Source organism: Ambystoma mexicanum, chromosome 3p (genome assembly GCF_040938575.1).
Source record: "Ambystoma mexicanum isolate Mex_15411 chromosome 3p, UKY_AmexF1_1, whole genome shotgun sequence".
Lineage (NCBI taxonomy): Eukaryota > Metazoa > Chordata > Amphibia > Caudata > Ambystomatidae > Ambystoma > Ambystoma mexicanum.
This window is the reverse complement of record NC_090925.1, coordinates 950,769,786-950,793,702: the sequence shown is the minus strand read 5'-3', so window position 1 is coordinate 950,793,702 and position 23,917 is coordinate 950,769,786. Positions and strand designations below refer to the sequence as shown.

Sequence of the window (23,917 nt, the reverse complement as noted above, 5' to 3'; positions counted from 1 at the left end):
AAAAAATCACCCTCTACATTTAAATCCATTTAAATCATATTGAGAAATGCGCTTGGTCTGACCACTCTTTACTCCACTTTGGAATTCCTCTAGTGCTTATTAGTACCTTAAAACAAACTGGACTACCTAGCACAATACTCAACCACAAGAACATCACCCCTGAAGCCTATGAACAAGCTGTCAAGCCATTATTACCCCCATTATCCAGTAAAGTACCGCTGGAGGAGTTCACATCCTCTCTAAGATCTGCCATCAATAAAGCCTTTGACTCCCTTACCCCTCTTAGACCAGCCAAACTCAAGAAGCAAAAGGGACGTAACTTAGATTTTACCCCGGAAATTCTTTTAGCTAGAGGGAATAAGAGAAAGGAAGAGCATTTGTGGAGAAGCCATCCCTCGACTACTACGTTTACAGCTTATAAACATGCTGTTAAATTATGTAAAACTTCTAGTTTTCAAGCAAAAAGCAACAAGCTAAATGCTAGGATAGAAGGGGCACCATGTTAATCGAAAGAACTGTTCTCTGACCTTCAGGAACTGAGATAGTTCTATTACTGAGTCTCCCCTTATTGTGGATGATGTCTGGTGCCAAAATATTTTAGATAGTTTTTGTCAAAAGACACTACAGCATCGGGCAAACATCCAAAGTCAGATTGAAGCACAGTCAGTAGAGAACGACCACGGCAACCGAAACTGCACCGACTCTGCACATTGTACCGATCTCTTCTCTTTCTCAGAAATTTCGGAACAAGAAGCATTACAACTTATTGATAGGATGAAGCCTACGTTGTGCAAAGGCAACATCTTCCCATCATCTTTGTTTAAAGATCTTGCGCGAATATTCAGTCCCTGGATTACAGAATTTGTTAATTGTTCCTTTGCAGAAGCCCATGTGCCCGAGGTCATCAAGGAAGCATGGATTACTCCCTTGTTAAAAAAGACCAACCTTGATCCAATGGTGCCTGGAAACTACTGTCCCATAACTAATGTACCTTTATTTTAAACAATAATTGATAAGGTTGCCTAATCCAAGTATCACTGTATCAATCATTTGTGGAGCCACATAACATAACTAGCAAAAGAGCATGCAAGCACTGTTAGACCTGAAGACTAATATCACAGAGATCATGGAGGATGGAAATATTGCCCTGTTGCTTCTATTAGACCCATCATCTGCATTTGACTTGGTTGACCACAGCCTACTGGCAGACAGACTTGAACATAGAGGCAGATGTTCCCCCATGGCTATATCATGGCTCAAATCTTTTCTCTGCCCTAGAATGGCACATGTTGCCAAGTGGACATCTCATTCAGAAAAGATCCCTGTGAATTGTGGTGTACGTCAGGGATCATGCCTGTCACCTCTGTTATTTAACATTTACATTAAATGCTTATGCAACCTCCTACTATCTCTGGGTGTCAAATTTGCAGACTATGCAGACGACACCCAGATAGTTTTTAAGCTATCTGGGATCTAGGGGAAGGACGTAGCAAACGTTAACAGGGTCTTTGCGGCAATACAGAAGTGGATGTCCCTAAACTCCCTGGCGCTTAATGACAAGAGAACAGACTTACTTATTATGGAAACCCCCACAGATTAAAGAATCTGAACCGGTTGTATACGAATTGTTCGAACTACAATTGACCTTTGCACAATTGACCGTATTGTGAAGGTCAATTGTTACATATATGCGGGGGGAAACCCCCTGCAACCCCCATTACAAATATATATATATATATATATATACATATATATATATATATATAGTCAATTGTGCAAAGGTCAATTCGGACCCTTGACTTTCAGTCAATTAGGTCATTCGAACAATTGTGTTCGAACAATTTGGGTAATACCTCTGAACCCGCAATATACAACCTTTGTGATCAACGGGAACTCCATCCCTGTGTTAGACTCAGTTAAAGACGCTGGGTGTTATCTTTGATTCTTACATGTCATTTCAAAAACATATTTCCCACCTAAAGTCCACCTGCTCTTACTTTGTACACTTGTTATGGCAGAATCGTCCATACCTATCAGAACCTAACAGGGACCTGATTGCTGCAGCAATAATATACACCACATTGGACTATTGTAACAGTCTCCTTGTTGGGACATCAAAAAGGTAACATTAAACAACTTCAAGTACTACAGAATAGTGCAGTTCGAGCAGTCTGTGGGCTTGCTCGACAAACTCACATTTCAGAATACAGAAGAAAGCTTCATTGGCTTCCTATCTAACAGCGAATGCATTTCAAGGGTGCTGTCATGGTATCTACCAGAGTAAAAAAAGCAACCTCCCATCGGACCTTACGGTCAAATGATAAATTGTTGCTTGAACAACTTCGGGTCACTCTGAAAAAACTTGGTGGTGCAAGCTTTAATGCCTGGGGCCCATCACTTTGGGATCTGCTTCCACTGGATATTAAGAGGTGTTCCTCTACACAGCAATTTAGGAAACGCCTCAAAACATTCCTTTTTGACATTAACTGAATTAACAATGCCACTCCCGCTCTGAAAGACCCTTGGGTCTATTCTTGACATGATGCCTATCAGCATACTGCTCTTTGTTCTTTGTTGTTTTTGTCATGTAAGCGCCCTGAAGCCTTTTGGTGTGTGTGCGCTATATAAAAAAAACGTTTAGTTAGTTATGTTAGCGACAGGGAGGACCTGTGTGAGGCTAATGACATCTTCCCTGTGAGGTTGAGCCACTTAAGGCTGCATTGGCTCGCATTCGCTGATGACCGGAACTTTTTTGACAGGACCCCTTTGGATTTACAGCATAAGTTGAATTAGTTCTATCAATATGCCGTAAGAAACAATTTAAAGGCTAATGGTCTAAGTCTAAAGTGGTGATAGTCTCGAGTAATTTAAATCCCAAAACTATATTGTGGTCTCTGGGTAGTGAGAGAGTGGATTGGGTACCCTCTTTAAGATTTCTGGGATACAATCTTGTGAATACTTCTTCCATTGTAGTGTGGAAAGCCACTTTGAAGGTGAAGCTTAGTCCATATATTTCCTACATTAAGCATATATTCTTCAAATATATTCAAACATTTTCCATTATACCTGTTTTGCGCTATTATCAGCCAGTGCTATGATATGGGATATATATGTCCAACATTGATTTGGGTGACTATTTGAATTCTGTACATGGACAATTGTGGAAAAGGGTACTGGGATTGGCTCTCAGTACCAAATTCAGTTATTCGCCATGAATTGGCCTTGGTCTCGCTTCAGGCCTGCTATCGATGGAGGCAGTTGTTGAACTATACTAAAATGTGTCAACCCCCAGAGAATTCGCTCTATAGTGACCTAAACAAAATGGTGAAGGAGCGCTGTGCACTCATTACGTCTGTTTACATTGACGATGCTAGAGTACTTGGTGCGCATAGGATCAATCATCTGAAGAGGAATTAATCAATCGTCCGGGAAAAGTAAAATGTAAACGGTTTAGGCAAGACTGGATCCTGACGATATCTGGTCTTTTCATCGAAATCCAAGGCATCTAAGAACTTTCCATCGAATTCTATCCAACGAAAAGCATTTCCATCGAAATATAATTTATGGAATATAATTCGATGGAAATTCAATGGATTTTTTTTATTTTGAAATTAGGGTTAGGGTATGGGGTAGGGCCAGGGTAAAGGTTAGGGAAAGGGGTAGGGCAAGGGTTGGATTTAGGGTTTGAGTTGGGTTAGGTGGGGTGTTTTGGGAGTGGGGGGGGGGTTGGTGAGGAGCCCCCACAAAAAAATACAAAGTTACACGAAGCTGGCCAGTGCTAAAATCCTTTGAAGATTTCAGCACTGGGCAGCTCCATGTAACGTTTTAACGTTACAAAAAAATGCCTCGAAATGCTGTTTTTTACATTTAAAAGTGCATATCCATCTAAACTTGTCCATTTTGAAATTCAATGGACTGGTTTCAATGGAAATGCACTTTTACATGTAAAAGATAGAATTTCGATGGAAAGGCATTCAATACTTTTGCATCGATGGAAAAGCATTTCGATGCATTTGAAATCCATGGATTGACCATAAAGGATCCGGACTCTTGACTTGCTGAAGACTTATTCCTTGTATTCTGAGTATGCAAAATGTCCTCATAAAAGAGATCAACTTCTGATATATTTGATTTGTTTTTCCTGTAATAAATTGCGCACATTGTATATGCGCTTTGGACTCAACAAGCGTTTCACGAGAGAACGGACCAAATACTGCAATTCTGTTCATGCAACAGACATTATGGTGTCCTGCCGTATTTGCAAATGTTCTGATTCGTTGGAAACTTTACTGCATTGGGTCACTGAATGTTCGAACCATGTGGCGAATAGGAACAAGGTGTTCTATAAAAACTAGGATTGTTTTGGAAAATAATCCAGGAATGTATTTTGGTCTTGGCTGATGTGGGGGGAAATGTTTCATTAATCATTGCTTTAGGTCGTTTTTTAACTGATATTGAAACTTTACTCCAGAGATTTTCTTAATTGTTTTATGTTATCTTAATTAATTTGGAACTCTTAATATTTGTAATAGATATCGGTTTGTCCTTTTGATACTTTGTGTAAGTAAGGTTTACTGTAAACTATTTCTGAATAAATTATTTTTATGAAGTATTGCCTGTTTGTTTTCATTTCTTCTGAAAACCCACGGTGCTGTAAAATGCAAAAATGTCGACCCATTATGTAAAAGACATTTTCTGCGACTTCTCACACCCCACCAATCCCTCCTAGTAGTGTTCTGCTCAATGTGGGGGCGGTGGCTTTGCCCTTGAGGTGAAAATCAAGTTGGCACCCATTGTCGTGTAAATACCCTCAGTAGAGTAAGTAAAAAAGAAATAGGCGGTATGTAATATCAGCCCAGGGCATCAAGCTCGTTTTCGACGTACACTGGAGTATTCATTGTAAGAAAAATTTAACAGGAGCATCCGTTTACTGTGCAGTGGCTGCTCTCAGTTGTGACGCGCCCTGCGTAAGCAGTGAGGTAGGACGCTTGCGGGTAATGGGAGCGCTTGGCGTCCGGCAAATGTCGGGTGCTGCTGGGGCCGCTAGTAGCAGTCTAAAGGGAAGGCTGGCGTCGGAAACCCCGCGAGAGGAGTGTCCAGGTAAGGGAAGCGGTCAAACTTTGGTGTATAACAAAGGGATTTATCGAACGAGCGACTGTGGGCCGTGGCCGCTCTCGGGGGCTAGAGTGAATGTCATTCGCACCTTTTGGAAATGGAGCAGCATGTTCGTGTCTGCGCAGTTAACTACAAATAAAGGCTGAACGATTTCCACGTCGTTTCCATACCGAAAAACTTCAAATGTTTGCACGTTTTCGAGTGAGAGGGATCGTTCCACAGTACTGTTTTTTTTATTTAATAGTGCAACATTGCATAGATTGTGCCCGTGGGCTTCAAAGTGCTCTGAGGGACACTCGTTTCTTCCCGCTCTTTGCCTCTCATAAAGTGCAGGCAACGCCAAGAAGCTTTTAAGGTAACCTATATTTTAGATTCTTAACAAAACATCATCTCACAGCAAGTAATGCACACGAGACACGACACATTCGGAACATAACAGTAATCACCAGTCTTTTATTGTTGATTTGTACAGGGACATCTACAAAACGGTTACTTCGTGATGCAACCACGTGGGGGTGAGGGGGGGTGGCGGGAAGACTAGAAAGAGGCAAGTAACAAAGAGCTGCTCATTCATACGTCTTGGTCCACTCAGATCAGAATAAGTGCAAAGGTTTGCGACCAAGGCAGAGTGCGGTTTGGGAGGCGCAAACAAGTGCGAGTGAAAATCTGAATACGTGTGAAAAACCTCAGGGGCGTAGAACAACGATAGCATAGAGGCAAGAAAAAAAGACAGCAGTTGTGAATGCAATCATTCCAACTGGAAAGCTTGTTTTAACGGATGAGTTGCACGTTTTTTTCTGAAACAAGGGGCTTTCTTTGTGCTGTATTTCTGCAGGCAGACTGCTTCAAACGCAGGCACCACCTGCTCCAATGGAGCGTTGGCCAAGACGCTTTGTCCCGAAAGGAGCTGTGGTAAGTTTGCTGGCTGATGAGGATTGCAAAGTTCTGGTGGGTATGTGTCTTTGGATGAGGAAGGAAAGGTACCCTGGAGCCTTCGCATAAAAGCTTGTGGATGATTGGAATTCCAGTCTTTTTTCCATCTGGAGCCCTTTCAGGCTTTTAAAGCTGGGGTTATGTGGTCTTGCATTTTGTGTTTTAAGATAAGTCTGTACGCTTTGTTTTGTATCAATTGGAGGATGTGTAGAAGGTATTTGGGTAAACTGAGTTACAAACGGTTAGTTATCCAGCCTAGGTTTTTTTAAAGTTTTTTTTTTACTTTTATTTTTCAGAGAGAGTCACATCAGATCATTGCTTCAGACAGTTGGTAATTTACATTAATTTATACACTTACAACAGTTCATACATTCCATTTTGTGCACAGATAATCATGGTGGGGACAGCGTGTTAATGTCATCTTCAGGTAGCATATTGCATAAATAGAGTCGGAAGAGTGACCATATGTCCTTAGGTCGGCACGGCGCTGGTACAGTTGTAATAAATTGTTCCTCACATTCGTTTATCATCGTCTTTCAAGAAGTCTTCCCTTTTGGGGGCTTCCACAGACTTCCAACATTTCTAAATATTTCGTTTTGCAACGACACAAGCAACATTAAACAGTCGTCTGGTGGTCTCGGCTGTTTTACCAATATCTCCAAAGAGGTATTTCAGCGGGGAGGGTGTGGCTGGGATCATGGTGATGTCTTCTAGTATTTCCGCCACTTCCCCCCAGAATCTCGCCACTGGGGGGCAAGTCCAATACATATGGTACGCATCTGCCTTGGGGGTGTCACATTTGGGGCATTTGCCTGTGTGGCCTTCTACAAACTTAGCTAGTTTGGCGGGGGTGTAATGAAGTTGATCGAGTACCTTAAATTGGATCAGTCTCAACCCAGAGTTCATGGAGACATTTTTTGTGAGTTGGCAGCATCTCAGCCACCACGCTTCGCCTAGTTCTACTTCCAAATCCCGCTTCCAGGCTTCTTTAATGTTATTGCTTCTTGTCGAGTATGTTTGGACCAGATTATAAAGTACGGAGACTCCTTTCCTGAGTCCCTGTTATTGCACTAATGCATTCATGGCTGGGAGGTTCCGTCGGGAAAGTGGGCCACTTGGCGCTGAAACAGCCCTCATTCTATAGAATTGGAATTGTTTAAGGTGTCTCCCCCCCGCCCCCCCACTGCCTCAGTGAAGTCCCCCCATTCACAGAACTTGCCATCTGGAAACATATCTCTCATCCTGATCTGTTTATTTGGATCCCATGCCTTCTGTATTGCCTTGTCAAATGTGGGCGTTATACCAGGAAAGTTCCATAGTGGTACTTCTGGGTTGTATGGGATTGTGAGCCATATCCACTTATATATCTTGAACCACGCTCGTGTGGTGGTGCTTACGGGGTCATATTCACAGGAGTCTTTGCGGTTGGGGTCAAACATTACGGATCGCAAGTCAGTCGGGGATGCTGCATATTTCTCCAGACGGATGCGCGTCGCTGTGTCTTCTGGGTTGAACCAGTCTCCTGCAAAGTGTGCTTGAGATACTAAGTAGAATAGCTCGAAATCTGGTGCTGAGATCCCCCCTTTTGAGAAAGGCTCTGCCATTTTGGACCATTTCAACCTGGCTGTTTTGCCTCCCCATACAAAGGAGGAAGTTAAAGACTTAAGTTTTGCGAAGAATGGTCTTCCTGGCCAAATCGGGATGTTGCAGAAATAGTAAAGTAGTTTGGGGAGCACCACCATCTTGAGGAGTGCTACTCGTCCATATAGCGAGATAGGGAGTTTGGACCAGAGTTGTAGCTTTGTAGATAGAGATTGCAACAATTCCCCATGGTTCTCAGCAAATAGTATGTTTTTATCCCTGGAAACCATAATTCCCAGATACCAAATGTGTATGGAGGGACCATTTAAACCCCTTTATATCAGACATACCCCTGGTGTTGGAGGTTAGTGGGAACAGCTCGGATTTGGTGATATTGATTTTGTACCCTGAGTATTCGGAGAACGTCCCAATTTCTGCCATGATGGGGCCCAGGTTTTCTTTCGGATTTCGGATGTATAGCAGTGTATCGTCTGCGTAAAGGGAGATTTTTTGCGGGGTTCCGGTCATTCGTAGACCCCTGTGTGAGTGATGTTGCCGCACATACTTGGCCATAGGTTCTATTGTGAGTGCGAACAGTATGGGGGAAAATGAGCATCCCTGCCTGGTACCTCTATTTAATAGGAACAGGGGTGACATAGTGTGGTCGGTCAGTACTCGAGCACCCAGGTTGGTGTAGAGTAACCGGACGCATTTTACAAAATATTGGCCTAACCCAAATCTCTCGAGCACCAAGAACAGGTACGACCAGGAAACGGAATCGAAGGCCTTCTCGGTGTCCAGCGCTGCTATGCTATGCCTTTGGGTCTATTTGTGCCAATACTTCGAAGAGTCGGCGTAAATTTAGGGCCGTGAACCTAGTTGGAATGAAGCCTGCCTGGTCAGGATGTACCAATATAGGCATATAAGGCAGCAATCTGGTCGCCAGAATTTTAGCAACATTTTTGGCGTCAATATTAATAAGCAACAGTGGTCTGTATGAGCCCATATCTTGTATGGGCCGCCGGGGCTTAAGGAGAACCATTATTACTGCCTCGCGCATGGTGTCCGGCAGTGTTCCCCGTTCCATTGCTTCCTCCCATACTTTCAACAGAATCAGGGCTATTTTGTCTTGATATTCTTTGTATAGTTTGGTTCCCAGGCCATCTGTTCCCGGGGATCTACATGTGGTCAGTGCCTCAATTGCCTCTACAATTTCATTCCAGTGTGATGGGGGTGCCTAGTAACATTCGCTTTTCCGGTGCGAGTGTCGGGAGGTCAAGTGTGTCCAAATAATTTATTATCTCTTCTTTCGATTTAATGTCTCGGTTGGAATATAATGTCTTGTAGAAGTCCCCAAATGTGTTATTTATATCTTGCTCACGATTCACCATTTCCCCACTAGGTGTCTGTATGTTGGTAATGGGGCTATGGTGACTCTCAGCCTTAAGCATCTGGGCTAGGAATTTCCCTTCCCTGTTGCTTTCCCCCTTATCTCCGAGCCCGGGCTGGGATGGCTATGTATTGTATCTCCCGCTCAGCTAGTTTGTTAAATTCGCCAAGTGTTGCGTGTATATCGGAGAGGGCTTCTTTACCATGTGTGGTGCTGTATTCAAACTCGAGTAGTTCCTGTTTTGCTTCCGCTGTGCCTAATTCTCTCCTGACAGATTTCAGCAGTCCAGTGGATTTAGCCATAATCGCTCCCCTCACCCATACCTTGAATGTTTCCCATACCGTGGCATATTTGTCTACTGATCTCTCGTTTAGTTGAAAGAATTTCTCTATTTCGATGAGTAAGGATTTGCACACGTGGGGGTCCCTTAGTATAGTGGGGGGCATCCTCCAAAGTTTAGTCTTCGCTGCGGTGTTTCGCATAGTTAGAGTGATTGATATTGGGGAATGATCTGAGAGCGTACGGGGGTACATCTCACAGTTCGATACTGCCTCTGACAGGGTGGAGCTGAGAAGCCAATGGTCTTTGCGTGACTCAGAGTCGTGTACTGATGAATAGTATGTAAACCGCTTTCCCTGTGGGTTCAGGTTGCACATATGTCTACTATAGCCATTTGTTGCATTATCTGGAGTATGATTAGAGCAACCTTAGTTGGGGCTTGGGCTGCGGTCGAAGTCCGGTCCAGGGTTGCATCGAGTATCGTGTTGAAGCCCCCCCCCCATATTAGTGCTGAGTCGTCATATGTCGTTAACATATTATGTATGTTGCTGTAGAATTCGGGGTCATCGATGTTGGGGCCATATGTGTTAACTATGGCAACCTGTCTTTCTGCCACCTCTTCCAGACCAGGACATATCTGCCGTGGGTGTCTGTCTTGGTATCCCGGAGACGGAACCCCAATTTCGGATGAATTAGTGGGAGTACGCCCCTGGCATGGGTCGAATACTCAGAGTAATGCCTTAGCGGGCCCCATTTTGAAAGGAAGCTGGTACAGACATGACCAGTAGCATGTGTTTCTTGAAGCAATACGATCTGGGAGTTATGTCTGGAAATGTACGCTGTAATTTTCCGAGCCTTGATCGGGTTGTTGAGACCTCATACATTCCATGAAAGGAGTTAAATATCTATGCCTTTATCACCCTGTGCCATTTTCCTTCCCAATCCTGGGTCTGTGTCCAGCGCAGCCATAAGAATCAGTTATTGCAGTTGTATCTGATGTAAACAACCTCTCTACTTTTAAACTTTTAACCAGTGTGTCCAAACTCAGCTCCCCGTCCCCACCCGCACCATCAACCCCAACACGATGATGTATCCCCTTTTTCATAACTTGTGGAAGTCTCCTGAGGGTTGCTTGTTGCAGCCGCGTGGCCTGCCTTCGACCGAGGCTCACAATCCCAATATTAACACATATTGCTCGGAGCCATTCAACATTGATAAAGGCATCTGACCTTGTCTGGGAACGTCAGCATATCTCCGATTCAGTCGGTGTGGTCGAGTCTCTCATCCTCCGGTCGTGGCTGCATGTTTTGATCTCGTACTCGGTCTTTAGGAGGGATAGGGATAGAGGCCTCGATGTATGTCATGGCTTCCGAAGGGTTCTCAAAGAAATGTGACCTGCCCCCGTGTTGGATACCCATTTTAGCCGGGAAGATGAGGGCATATGGAACCCAAGTTGCCTCTTAACTGGTTCATAGAACCTCCTTTGTGTTTGGACTTAGCCGAGAAATCTAGATAGATGTGAACTCTGTTTTCCTCATAGTGTAAAGTACCTTTTTCCCTGGATAGCCTCAGTATTGCATCCCTGTCCCTGTAGTTGAGGAGACGAGTGATTATTGTTCGTGGTGGTACCCCAGGCTTGGGCGGTGGCGCCAGGGTACGGTGAGCCCTTTCCACCAGGAAGTGATCTGAAAAGGATTCTGCCCCCAACAGGGTTTTCAGAAGGGTCTCTACGCGTCGCTCCATCGGGCCTCTGCAGAAGGACTCCGAAACTCCAACAATACGGATATTGTTCCTCCTAGATCTCGATTCGAGGTCCTCGCATTTGGTTTCAAAATTTTCATAGTTCTCCCTTCAATTGTGCGATGTCTCGGCCGTGTTGGGTTAACGTATCTTCGTTGGTACTGATCCTGTTTTCTGTTTCAGTGATACGGGCGCTCTCCTTGTCGACCCTAGCTTTCAGAGAGCTGATCGTTGCCACGATGTCATCTAATTTGACATTTTCTGCAAGGAAGCCGTTTTGTACCATAGTCATTAGCCTGTCTTCTCTCGCGTCGGCTGAAGTGTCAGCCTGGCTGTCTGTCGCTGGCGCCGTGTTTGCGGCTGATCCGTGTCTTTGGGAACTGGCGAAGGAGTCCATTGGGCCGTTTGTTTTGGCAGCTGTGCCTTTCTTCTCGTGGCGGCCCATATGCCTTGTATACCAATCTAGGATGGATTGTGTTCTCCCACGTTCCACAGTTGTGTGGAGCGGTCGTTTTGGTATAGTCGTCTGGGCCTGTCGGTTACCTCGCTTGCCCTGCCCACCTCTGTGAGTGCTAGCGTTGTTTGATCTTCTGGGTTTCCCCCTCGTAGTTGCCAAAATAGTTTAGTATTTTGTGTCTATGTTTCCCAATTGGGTTGCTCCCGGCAGTGGGAAGGGCACTGTTGAGTAGCTGGTTGTCCCTTGGGCCCAACTTCCGTTTAATTACAGCCTTAAAATGGTTCTTTAAAACATCTTTGGAAGACCCTCACCTCGTGTAGGCCCGTATCCAGTTACAGATTTGGCGGTTAGAGTGATTTGCTGCGTGTTCCCCTGTTTTTGGTGGTTGCCAGTAGTGGAGGATTGCACCAAGTTCCGTTTGTTTTTTGCAGGGGGCTCGCATTCCCACCTGCGGTATAGGATGGGCACTGTGCGGTGTGCGGGGATGAATTCGCTGCAGCGGCCTCTTCCAGTTGAGGCTCTGGGCTCAGGATATGTTGTGCACTGACACTACGTTTCCCACCGCGCTCTCAACACGTTGCGGGTTGTGCTGGGACTGCAAATGTTCTTGTCCCATTCTGCCACGTCCTCTGGTGCCCTTGATCAGGTCTGTCCAAGTTTCCAGCCCCGCCACAGTATAGGGACCTTTTAATGTGCCAGTACTCGCGTATTTCTTCCTTGTTAGCTTAGACGTAGTTGGCCTGTGTATGAACCACTTTTCAGTCGGGTCTTCACTCACGGTTGTCCACACAGGACTCCCGCTCTTGCGTCTGTGGTCTGGTGTCCGCAGGTTTACCTCTGCTGGGCTCCGCTTGCTTTGGTGGGGAGCGCACCTCGGGATTCAGGTGCATTTACGGTGTTCCAATGTCCCGATATCCCGCAGAGGGATTCCGTGTAGACCACCTTCAGCTCCAGAGTCTGCTCGATGGGCGCAGGTCCCCTCCGGCTAAGTCCTTACGCGTTGGGCATCCGGGTGCTCCACCCCCTTTGTGGCCTTATGGTAGTCGTGGGGCCGCGGCATAGCGTAGCTTCTTTCTGGTTCCGGGGATCGCCACAGAGCCTGCTGGGCAACGCGCTGCTGCTACGCGTGGCAAATACTCAGCCTTTCCTTTCGCGATTTCTTTCCAGGTTTGCCCACCGTGGGGTGTAAGTATTAGTACACCTGCCGACTGGAGTTTTAGCACTTGCAGTGGCTCTGAAAAGGATTATTTTAGTTACAGGATGTTCGAGGGAACGGAGCTCTTCAATCAGGCGGCCATCTTCGTCGCGCGCAACAGCGCCCCCTCTTATCCAGCCTAGTTAACACCATGGCCCTAGTAACCTCCACTTCCTGGTGCATACTCAAAGTGGACATTTACTTCATCATGTGCAGGTGAAAATTCCATACTTTGGATACTCCTCGAATTTGAAGGCTGAAAGAGAGATTATGCTCCAAGAAAATGCCAAGGATTTTGGCTTCAACAACAGGCACTGGAATGCGGACCATGGAAGGTGGCCACATAAGAGGGGAGGGCTGGGGATGCTGGTGCTTACGAACAAATTCTCTATTTCTGTTGCATTGAAGCAAAGATGGTTATCAATTGCCCTTGGATGGATGCAAGCATTTAGTTATGGTATGGAAAGACCACTCAGACCTATAAAGCTTGAAGCCAATCTGAGCATCATTAACATATAGTTGGAAAAGAGTAGAAAAGGCATCCAGAATATCTGCAAGGGGCTTTTCATGTAGCGGTTGAAGAGGAGAGCGGATGAGACTGAACCTTGGGGGACACCAGTGGTTATAGTGACAGGCTTGGAATTGAAAAGGCCTGATTTTCTACAAGCTACTCTGTGTTGGAAGAAAGAAGCAACCGATTTAAGTGCCATGTCCTGTATTCTTAGAAAGTTCAAGTCTTGGTAGCAAGATACTGTGGTTTATGGTGTCAAACGTAGAAGACAGGTTGTTAGGCAGAATCCTGTGCAGTTCCCTTAGGGAGCACTACAGAAGATTAAGACTACAGGTATGAGCAATAAATCCCCTTTGGTATCAGTCTGTACCACAAAGATTTAGTTGATAGCTGTGGCTAAGCATTCAGACTTATCTCAAGAAGGAGATGAGCAGTATTCAGGGTTTATACAATAGGACTACAATATTAGGGTACAAGGAAACACTGACCAAAATATATATGTATTACACACTTCTAGTTCAACACTAATCACAGTTATTAAAGCAAGTTAAAATCAGTCAAGAAAAGTATACACAACTCTCTAGTTAAATTGTAGACAAGTTTGAGCAAGAGTGAAAACTGAGCAAAACGGCGCAGTGAAAACCAAACACAAATGGCACTCTAGCAATTTCTCACAAGGGAGGGAAAGCACAAGTCATACAGGAATTTCTTCTTACACACCCTAGAAACACTTCCCATAAGTTTGTGAACAAGTTTAGGCAAGGCAGCACTTTAGTTTGTATAATGCTTAAATGAAAACCAAGCAAAATGGCACTTCACAAGTTTTAAAAATGGGAAGAAAAAGGTGGTTATAAGTAGTAGGTGCCCCAACACAGTTCTAGTTGAGAAGCAATCTAGAGAAGGCAGTTCTAACAAATTTAGCCTGAGTCAATAGGCCTGTGCCAGAGTCAGTGGTACAGGGCAAAGGGCCCAGGAGCAAAATGTTCTTGTAGCTGCAGTCAAGTCTTTGGTTAACGATTCGAAAAGGTGGATGCAGAAGGTGAAAGACAATGTTAGAGAATAGGGGCGGCCAACCCAACAGGTAGGTAAAGGATTTAAAACACCTTTAGCACTACCACTCGAAAAAGGGATGCCTGGCGGAACAATGTACCTTGAAATGTAGAAGAGGCTCCTGCGGTGGCGGTTGTTCCTGCAGTTTGGGTGATCCAGCAGAGGAAGAGAGACTCTCGTCGTGGAGGAAGGTTCGAGTTACTGCACTGCCCAGGGATGAAACCAGCCGCGGTGCTGCCCAACAAATAAAAGGTACGCTCCTTTAAATCGTGGTCCAGGTGGACGGGTGCCTGGCTATCCGGTCTCCGAGTACAGGTGGTTCGACCGAGCCAGGTCCAGGAAGGCAATTGGCAAACTGGTTGGCCCCACCAGCTCAAGGGAAGAAGGCTCTTGCAGATGAAGATCTTCTCTCGTCGTGTGGAGAAAAGTGGTGAGACGCTGCAGCAGGGCTTCACCTGTGATTCAGTCGTTGCAGATGTCTTTGGCTTCTCTCCTCTTCGGCTTCTTAGTTCCAGTGGCGACGTCTTGCTCTTCCAGTCCTCAGGACCCTGCTTTTATGCAAAAAGATCCCCATTCATACAGCCTAGCTGTCGCTCACACAGTGGAGTGGTCATCCTGGCGGGAGAGCCTCCAGCCTATCAAGGCAGAGTGCAACATGGGTTGCTGAGGCAACCCTGTCCAGGGGTCTTACTCCCCCTCCCACACAATGGATCCACCCCAGACTCAGTGGTGCCGAAAGGAGGGCTTCTTGGCAGAAGCCCGCCAAAAGGACGAACAAAGGATCCCCGACCTGGGTTAGGAGTTTAGAGAAAGACAGGAGAAAGAATGTATATCAAAGTTCTGGCAAATAAAACCTACCGGAGTAAAGTTAATATAAAAATAAACTGGCGGTATGTTAGAGGCTGTCAGTAAATGTGGTAGCCTCGAACAATGGGAAAATCCCATAGGGAAATATCTGCGGTCGAATATTTTTGGTAGTAACCACTGCCACCAGCCAGAAACATTTGAGAGAGGGACTGTACGGTACCCCCTCGAAAATGAACATAAGGGAAAAACAATCAACCCTTGTCAACACCTCCAAAGTAAGATGGGTTGTACTGGTTTTGTTCATAAAGATTGACTAGTAAAGTCAATGGGGACTTTACATGCCCTGGGAGATAGTAGTCAGTCCCAGGGTATGGAGTCTATGTTTGGGGGTCGCTATGACGCCCCTGTGTCACTGCACAGAGGGGGCTGTGTAACACATGTGGATAAAGATGGTTCCTATGGGGGTGAGATAAACCCCATAGACATTAAACACAAAAAATAGCTTAGAACACACATAGCAAATATGCCTAAGAGTGGGAAAAAGAGTCACACTCTTAGCAGGAGAAAGAAAAAAAAAAAAACTTCAAATCCAGCAAAGCTGCTGGGGGACTCTATAGGTAAGGGAAATTAGCCATAAAATTAGACTTCTCCCTAACACAGGTTGAAGAGAAACAACACTGTAGAGACATCTTGACAACCCCACCAGTTAATGCCTTACTCATTGAAATGACAAAATAAAATAAGATTTGCATAAGGGGTTAATAATTAAAAAAATGATTTTGACAAGTACAGTCTTAGCATCTGATTTTTACATGCTCCAAAAATGATCCACATTCAGCAAAAAATGGGTTAAGTGTATTGTGCATCAGAAAGGACCCTTACTAATAAGCATGTGTCACATTTTCGGAAATCAGTTCTCTTTGGTCGGAATATAATAAGGTTTCCAATAAGCAGCTATCACATGCCAGGCCTTTGTCATCACTTTTAATTTTCAACGATGCTTGCTGTTCCTTACACAAATCCCCTAGCAGACATGCAAATGGACACTTAGGTATACCAGATCCATTTGTCTTACTATTTTCCAGTAATATCCCTCCACACTATCTTTCCAGGTTAGGGCAATTCACCAAATATGCAGGAAGATTTCCAACCCTCTTACTCCCCATCCGTGCCACCAGAGACCTTTTGCATTCATGGCAAAATGCTTAATACTGTCCAGTGTTACATACCCGCGTGTAATTAGTTTAAAAGCTTGTTGCGAAAGTTGGATGCTCAAGGTTGCCTCTTAACACCATTTCATGTTCATATCCATGTTGGGCCTCATTCCGAGTAGGGCGCAAAGGGATACCGGGCACCGTTAAGGACATCGGTGCCGGTAAACCCTTTGCACCCTACTACGAGGTCCCTTTGCAGTCCCGTCATTAACGCCTGCTTTTACCAGGCGTTATGGACGGGATCCGCAAAGGGACTTCAGAGACAATAACGGTACCATATATGGTACCGTTATTAGCACCCTCCCCATTCCCATTGAGCCCTATGGGGGCTCAAATGGGAATGGGGATTGACATTTTCAATGGGGACTTACCGGTCCCGCAAAGGTCGGACTAGACCGGTAAGTCCCCATTGAACGAGGGCAGACACGGTACCGGTAATGGTGCTAGTCATGACGCTAATAGCTAATAGCGCCATGACTAGCACCAACCTCGGAATGAGGCCCATTGTGTTTCTTAATCATCAAGCTCTGGTTAATCTGGGATGTGAGCCCCCCTAGAGGAAACTGGAAAATATCTCCCTACCTATAACTCAATGCCTTATCTGGTAGCATTGTATCCCATTTCCGTCTAGCCCAAATTCTTTCTTAATTTCTACAAAAGTTTTAATTTGTTTGTCTACAAATATATGCCTCTACCTGTTCATGGAGATCCAATGGGACGAGTATTTGAAAACGTAAGAAAACTTAACAAATCTTTTAATTCCAACAGAACGGTATTACTCAAATTGGTAGTTTACAATTGTTCGAATTAACAATTGACCGAATTTAAAGGGTCACAATTGACCTTTTCACAATTGACCGAATATATATATATATATATATATATATATATATATGGGTTTTGGGGGGTTTGGGGTTGGGTGGGGGGTTGTGGGGGGTTTCCCCCCACATATATGGTACAATTGACCTTCACAATTCGGTCAATTGTGAAAAGGTCAATTGTCATTCGAGCAGTTGTAAAACGATCAATTCGTATACAACCAACAGAACTACTATAGTCAACATTTTCTCCTTGATATCTTCTTTACGTCTTTTACATTCTGGGGACATTGATTGGGTCTACCTTGGGTCTACCTTCCAGAGTTTGAGGGGGACAAAATTGTGGTACTTCTACTCAACGATTGTTGCACGATTGGTGTGGGATCAACTGGACCCAGCCCTATAGATAAGGGGTGTATCAGCTACTTTTACTCCCTAAAAATAGGCAAATACTCCCAAAAAATAAAAATGTAGAGTACAAATACTCCCAACAAACAATAGGAAATAGACACGGTGGACCTTGAGCGCCTACTTTCATCCACAGAGCTCCATGGATATGTTGCGACTAGTAGTACATGTAGTACCACAGGAAGAAACTGCTATTCGTACTGCCTGTTCGTGTATCCTTTAACGTTTATGAGTAACTTGGTGCAAAGGAATACGTATTAAAAAACATTTCAGTTAAAACATATTTTGACTCCCTTATAAAATACTCCCATTGGGAATTGGATTTACGTTTTCACTCCCTAAAAATAATTTTACTCCCAACTTTTAAAAATAGGTAATAAAATACTTCCACGTTAAAATCTTATGTGGAGTACTGCCTGCCTTGTGGTGCCAAACATAGAAAGCACACCATCGATCGGTCGATGGCTGTCTTTAGTTTTATTTCTTGGAATATTTTAGCCTCATTATATGTTTGCCGGCATCCAGCCAGTAATTCTGGCCGGGAAACCAGCAAATTGATGAAACGTTTCCGACGCGTGATATCCTGGAAGTTGCCGGGATAATACAGGGGGCGAAAAGGGCGTTAAATCCCCATTCCATGGAGTCCAATAGGACTCCCTGAAGGGGATTGCCAGTATTTCCGGCACTAGTAACACCAGTGCCAGAAATACCAGATGATTCTTTTTTTGCCTGGGGGTCTGATTTACCTCCAGCTCTTGGCAGGAGATAAATCAGTGACCCCTGAAATGACTGGAGTCATAGCACTGAAAGATACAGTCATTTAACGTGGTAACATGTACGGCTGCAGCCATCTCCATGAAGTCATCTCCACCAACTGACCAACTGCACATTAATCACCTGGCAACTATCACAACAAATCTAGAATGTTATGGGATTCCAAGCATTTGACAACATAAAGTAAAAGTGAAAGGGAAGGGAAACGCAGAGAAAGGAGCTGTGAGAAAACTGCACAGGAGCAGGAGAAATACATTATAACACACCTCATTTCCTCACAGGAATGCAAATACATACACAACATAAATCAAATTGAACATCGTAACTTATCTATGCACAGATTACTAAAAACATGACATCGCTTCTTGGATGAAAATTACCTAAGCAACGCTAATCTTTCCTTGTTCCAAATCTCCCCTCTAGACATTCTGAATTTCCATTATCTATCTCAACCACTCTTTCCAATGAAAACTTTTCCTTCCTTTCCTGGGTAGCAAAACCTTTACCTTGGCACCACGCTCAAACTCTCTCCGGACACATCTCTTCCTCCCATCATACCTCTCATTGGACAACTCCCCATGTCTGGTAATGCTTAACTAAATCCGATCTTTGGAACCAGCTAGGAGTGAGCAAAGTGTTGGGTTTGAGCCCCCTAAACAGTTCAAACGGGACAACCCCAGTTGTTGGATGTGGTGTAATCCCATATTGGAAAACCCTCTGCAACAAGACGTCCCTCCAATTCTCATTGTTAGCAACAGCCATCCCAACCCCATCCATAATGGTCCTGGTGAAATGCTTAACTCAACCAGTGCTCTGGGGGTGTTACAATGCCGTTTTCCTATGCCTAATCCCCAAGGACTTCAACCATTCCTCAAACTCCCTTGACGTGAACTGTGGTCCATTGTCACTGATGAGCGCAGAAGGAAAACCTTCCCTCAAAAATACCCCCTCCACGAACTTTACAATGCTTGCAATTGCGACGTCACGTAACACCCCTACCTCTGGCCATTTAGAAAACATGTCGGCAACCACAACCACGTAACTGTCTCTAGCCCCTGGAAGACTAAGTGGCCCCAGTAAATCAATCGCGATTAAATCCCACTTGACCTGCGGAACTTCAGGCCCAACCATTGGAGGAACATGAGTACTCAGAACCTTATCAATTTTACAATACACTCATTCTTCAATCTTACGCTCAACAGCCACATCCATCAAAGGCCGCCAGAAATCAGTCCTAATATGTTTGTTGTTGTGCCCTATCTCAATCACACAAGCGCTCATTCCTCTGGAACCAGTAAGCGAGCTCCTCTGCACACCATGCCCCTCTCAACGTAAAGCTCATCTTTAATGCATTTAAATCTTTTCAAAACTGAGGGATCACAATCCAACAATTGATATGATATGATGTGGCATTTATAATGCACCTATACACAAGTGTTTCAAGGTGCGATTCATCTCCACCTCTCCACCGTCCCACAACATTATGCTTCACAGCTTGGTAGACATCTTCACAAGCTTTCATCCACTCATCTTCTGGCAATGCATCCACAGTGAATATTTTTCACATCCTCACCTAGCTCATCATGCAACACCTTCCCATCTCTCCCGACAGGATTGCGCGACAGGGCATCAGCAATGGTATTGAACCTTCCTTCAAAATGCTCAATGACAAAATTGAGACCCTGAACTCTTGTCACCCACTTCATGATATGCTGAGACACTCCGTCGAGCCCAACTTTGTTAAAGATATTGACCAATGGCTTATGATCTGTCTTCACAACAAAACTTTACCATACAAATATACCTTGAACTTCTCAATGGCCCAGACCACAGACAATGCTTCCTGTTTAATCACAGAATATCTCCTTTCCACATACCTCAAAGCCCTTGAGGCGAAAGCCACTGTGGTCTCATAAACGAAATTGTCCTCTTGCAACAACACTCCACCTAACCCAACATTACTGGCATCGGTGTGTACTATGGTCTTAAGACCTTCTCTCAACCCCTTCAGCATGGGTGAACAAACTATGCTCTCATTAATATCTTGAAACTCCTTTTTGCACCCACTCAACCAACAAAATATTATCCCCCTTCCTAGTGAGTTTCCTCAATTGGCTAGTTCTTCTCGCCAGACCTTTGATACATTTAGCATAGCATTCCACAAGCCCTAAGAAAGAGGTAAACCTCCATCTTGGACTTGGGAGCTGGTATCTCCGAAATCCCTTCTACGACGCTGACCTTGGGCATTAATTCCTCTCCCGTCAACTTGTATCCTAGATATTCCACCTCCTTTCTCCTGAAAAAACACTTCTCCACTGTCAAAGTGGGACCAGCTTCACCTAACTTCTCCAGGACATTGCGCAATCTCACATCATGACTAGTCATATCCTGACCCCACATCAGAATGTCGTCCTGGCGGGGGGTGTGGGACAGGGGGTGAGGGCGCTTTTGCGCTCGACTAATATGGTCGCCTAAGAATGGAGCTCTGCAGCCCGGCATCGCTACACTACCTATATCCTCTCCTAAACTACATTGCAGGTGTGCTGCTCACCTTGAGAAACACCTGCATGACAGAACTGCTGAATCTGTCCCCTTGCGGCTTCCCGGGGGCGCGGCTACAGCCCACAACCTTCTTGAGGCTGTGGGCACCAAATGACTGGGCCTCGCGCCCTGCCTTCACCTGGGAACCGCTGCAGCTGGATTGAGGGACACTGTGCATAGGCCGCAGCGCAACACTCGGATTGCCTAGTACTCACGTGCCCCTGCATGTGTACACTCCCTGGACTGCCCCCCTGCGGTGTGTAATCCTTCATGTGTCCCCCAGAGGACCTGACTGGGCTCCAGTGGCATTTCAGACCATGGGAGGTCATGGGAGCAGCACCTATCGCGTTGTGCTGCCCCCTGCTCCGGGCGCGTTGTGCTGCCCCCTGCCCTCATTCCCCCTGCAGCCATTTCCTGGTCCTCCTCTCCCCTCTCCCTTCACGCCTCCCTGCCCGCCCACCCCACCCTCTGATTGGTCTTCTCCTGGTCCCTCCAGGACTACGCGACTGCCGCTCTCCAGGCTCGCTTCTTTATTGAGCTGAGCGGGATCGAGCGGTCGCCCGCAGCCCTGTGTGGCCAGAAGTGAGGCTTGCCCGTCCAGGTCCCGTGGGCTTCCAGTGAGTGTGTAATTTAAATGTTATTTTCAGGCACTGTTGATTTCTCGCGCTGCGTGCGCGTTGTGCTGCCCTCTGCAGCCACTTCCTGGTCCTCCTCTCTCCGCTCCCTTCCCGCCTCCCGGCCCGCCCCTTCCCCCCTGATTGGTCTTCTCCTGGTCCCTGCAGGACTACGCGACGGCCACTCTCCACATTCGCTTCTTTGTTGAGCTGAGCGGGATCGAGCGGTCGCCCGCAGCCCTGTGTGGCCAGAAGTGAGGCTTGCCCTTCCAGGTCCCGTGGGCTTCCAGTGAGTGTGTAATTTAAATTTTATTTTCAGGCACTGTTGATTTCTCGTGCTCCGTGCGCGTTGTGCTGCCCCCTGCAGCCACTTCCTGGTCCTCCTCTCCCCTCTCTCTTCCCGCCTCCCTGCCCGCCCGCCCCCCTCTGATTGGTCTTCTCTTGGTCCCTCCAGGACTACGGCACAACCGCTCTCCACGCTCGCTTCTTTGTTGAGCTGAGCGGGATTGAGCGGTCGTCCGCAGCCCTGTGTGGCCAGAAGTGAGGCTTCCAGGTCCCGTGGGCTTCCAGTGAGTGTGTAATTTAAATGTTATTTTCAGGCACTGTTGATTTCTCGCACTCCGTGCGTGTTGTGCTGCCCCCTGCCCCCCCCCCCCCCTGCAGCCACTTCCTGGTCCTCCTCTCCCCTCTCTCTTCCCGCCTCCCTGCCCACCCACACCCCCTCCCCTTCCTCTCCTCCTCTGCCTTTAAAACTTACCCCCCTGGGCAGCCCCCTGCCCGGCAGCCCCCCTCAGCTAAGGGCCCCTCAGGCAAAGGGCAGCTCCTACGGCTGCGGCTCCCTGTGTATCTGCAGGTGTCCGCAGGGGAGGCCAGGCGCCGTTCCGCCGCTCCCTCTTGTTAGCTCCACCTGCTCTCCCGGCCCACCCCACCTACACCTGTTCACTTCATTCGCATGGTGTCTACACTTCACTGTGTTCCGCAATTTGTGGTAAATTAGGACTTTTTTCTCCCTTTGAAGGATTTTCAAACTTAGGTGGCCTCTCCACTGGGTACCTTATACGCATTTACTGTGTTTACTGTTGTTCTGAAATGTGGTAAATTAGGGCTTTCTGCTCACTTCCTGTCCGCTTGCTCTCGTCTGTCTCCCCCACCCTCTCCCTCCTATTCCATGGTGCTCTCTATCTCGCCTATGTTCTCTAACTGCTTCTCCATTGACTATCCTGCTCGCCTCACTAAATCTGGTAGGAAAAAGTTTAAAAAGGACATCCTGGTCTCCAACCCAGGCCTCCCTATCGCCGACACCTACACTAGTGCCTCCTCCAAGGAAACTCTCACTGACATCCTCTTTTTCGTGCCTTCACCTGACCTATGGACCCTTCATATGGTTTCTGTGCTCTCTCCTTTCTCCTCTTCCCCTATTAATGGTGGCACCCGTTGGGATGTCCTCTTGGCCCCCTTCCACTCCTCTAAGGCCATCATTAATGTCTACGCTAATGGTACTGTCCTGGTCCAAGGCCCTCAGGCCAACCTTCACCTCTTTGATAGACGATTCCCGCGCCTCATCAACTTCTTTCCTCTCCCGCTGTCCCCCTTCCTCTGTCCTCGGCTACCTTGCCTCCTCCCTCCCACCCTGCCCCCTCTCGGGCTCCTTCACTTCCGCAGGGCGTACCTCTGATCTGTACCCCTGCCCGGAAGTCCTTCAAGGATGGCAACCTTCTCCACTTTCCCACTCTTAACTCTCGCTCTGCCGTCAAACATTCCTCTGATATCTGTCGCCTTCTTGAAGAACTGGACCTTGACGTTCTCGGTCTCACTGAGACATGGTTCACGGCCAGCTCTGTCACCAGCTTTGACACACTCCTACCTGACGGTTCCAAGATCCTCTCCGTGCCCAGGCCCAACCGTGCTGGGGGCGGTGTGGCCCTTAACTTCCCTGAGTGGATTCCTGCCACTGTCACTCCTACGCAGACCTACTCCTCTTTTGAATGCCTTGTCTGCCGACTCTCTCTCCTAGCCATTCCCTTACCGTGGCTACTATCTATCGCCCACCTGGCTAAATTTCCTCCTTCCTCTCCGAGTGGGCGGACATCTCCTCCTCAACCATTCAACCCCTCTTTCTTGGAGACTTCAACATCCACCTGGATGCCTCCTGTCCCCCCTCTGGACTCTTTTGCGACCTCTGCGACTCTCTCTCACTCTCTATTCTCCCGTCTCGGCCGACTCATTCTGCAGGGCACACTCTTGATGCTCTGATCTCTTCTGACCTTCCCCTCTCTGTCCCTCTCTCCACTCCTCTCTCCTGGAGTGATCACTTTCTCCTATCCTCCCACCTCACCTTCCCTACCCCACAGGCAAAGCCACCCTCATCACTGCCACCCTCCTTCTCGGTCATCCGACCCATGAAGCGCGTGTCAGTTGAGGCTTTCGCTGCCACCTTCTCGCCCCCCCTTCACCTGACTCCCACCCTGACACAGCCCTCTCCACTCTCCA

At 46.4% G+C, this 23,917-nt stretch overlaps 1 protein-coding gene across 1 annotated transcript in view; it reads left to right on the top strand.

The window, feature by feature from the left end:
• The first annotated feature begins 4,949 nt into the window (after positions 1 to 4,949).
• Positions 4,950 to 23,917, top strand: part of LOC138579653 (uncharacterized) — a 738,942-nt gene continuing 719,974 nt past the window's right edge. Inside the window, exon 1 of the mRNA XM_069649901.1 lies at positions 4,950 to 5,100. The gene's annotated coding sequence lies outside the window, so the exon portion shown is untranslated. The remainder of the gene's footprint in view (positions 5,101 to 23,917) is intronic.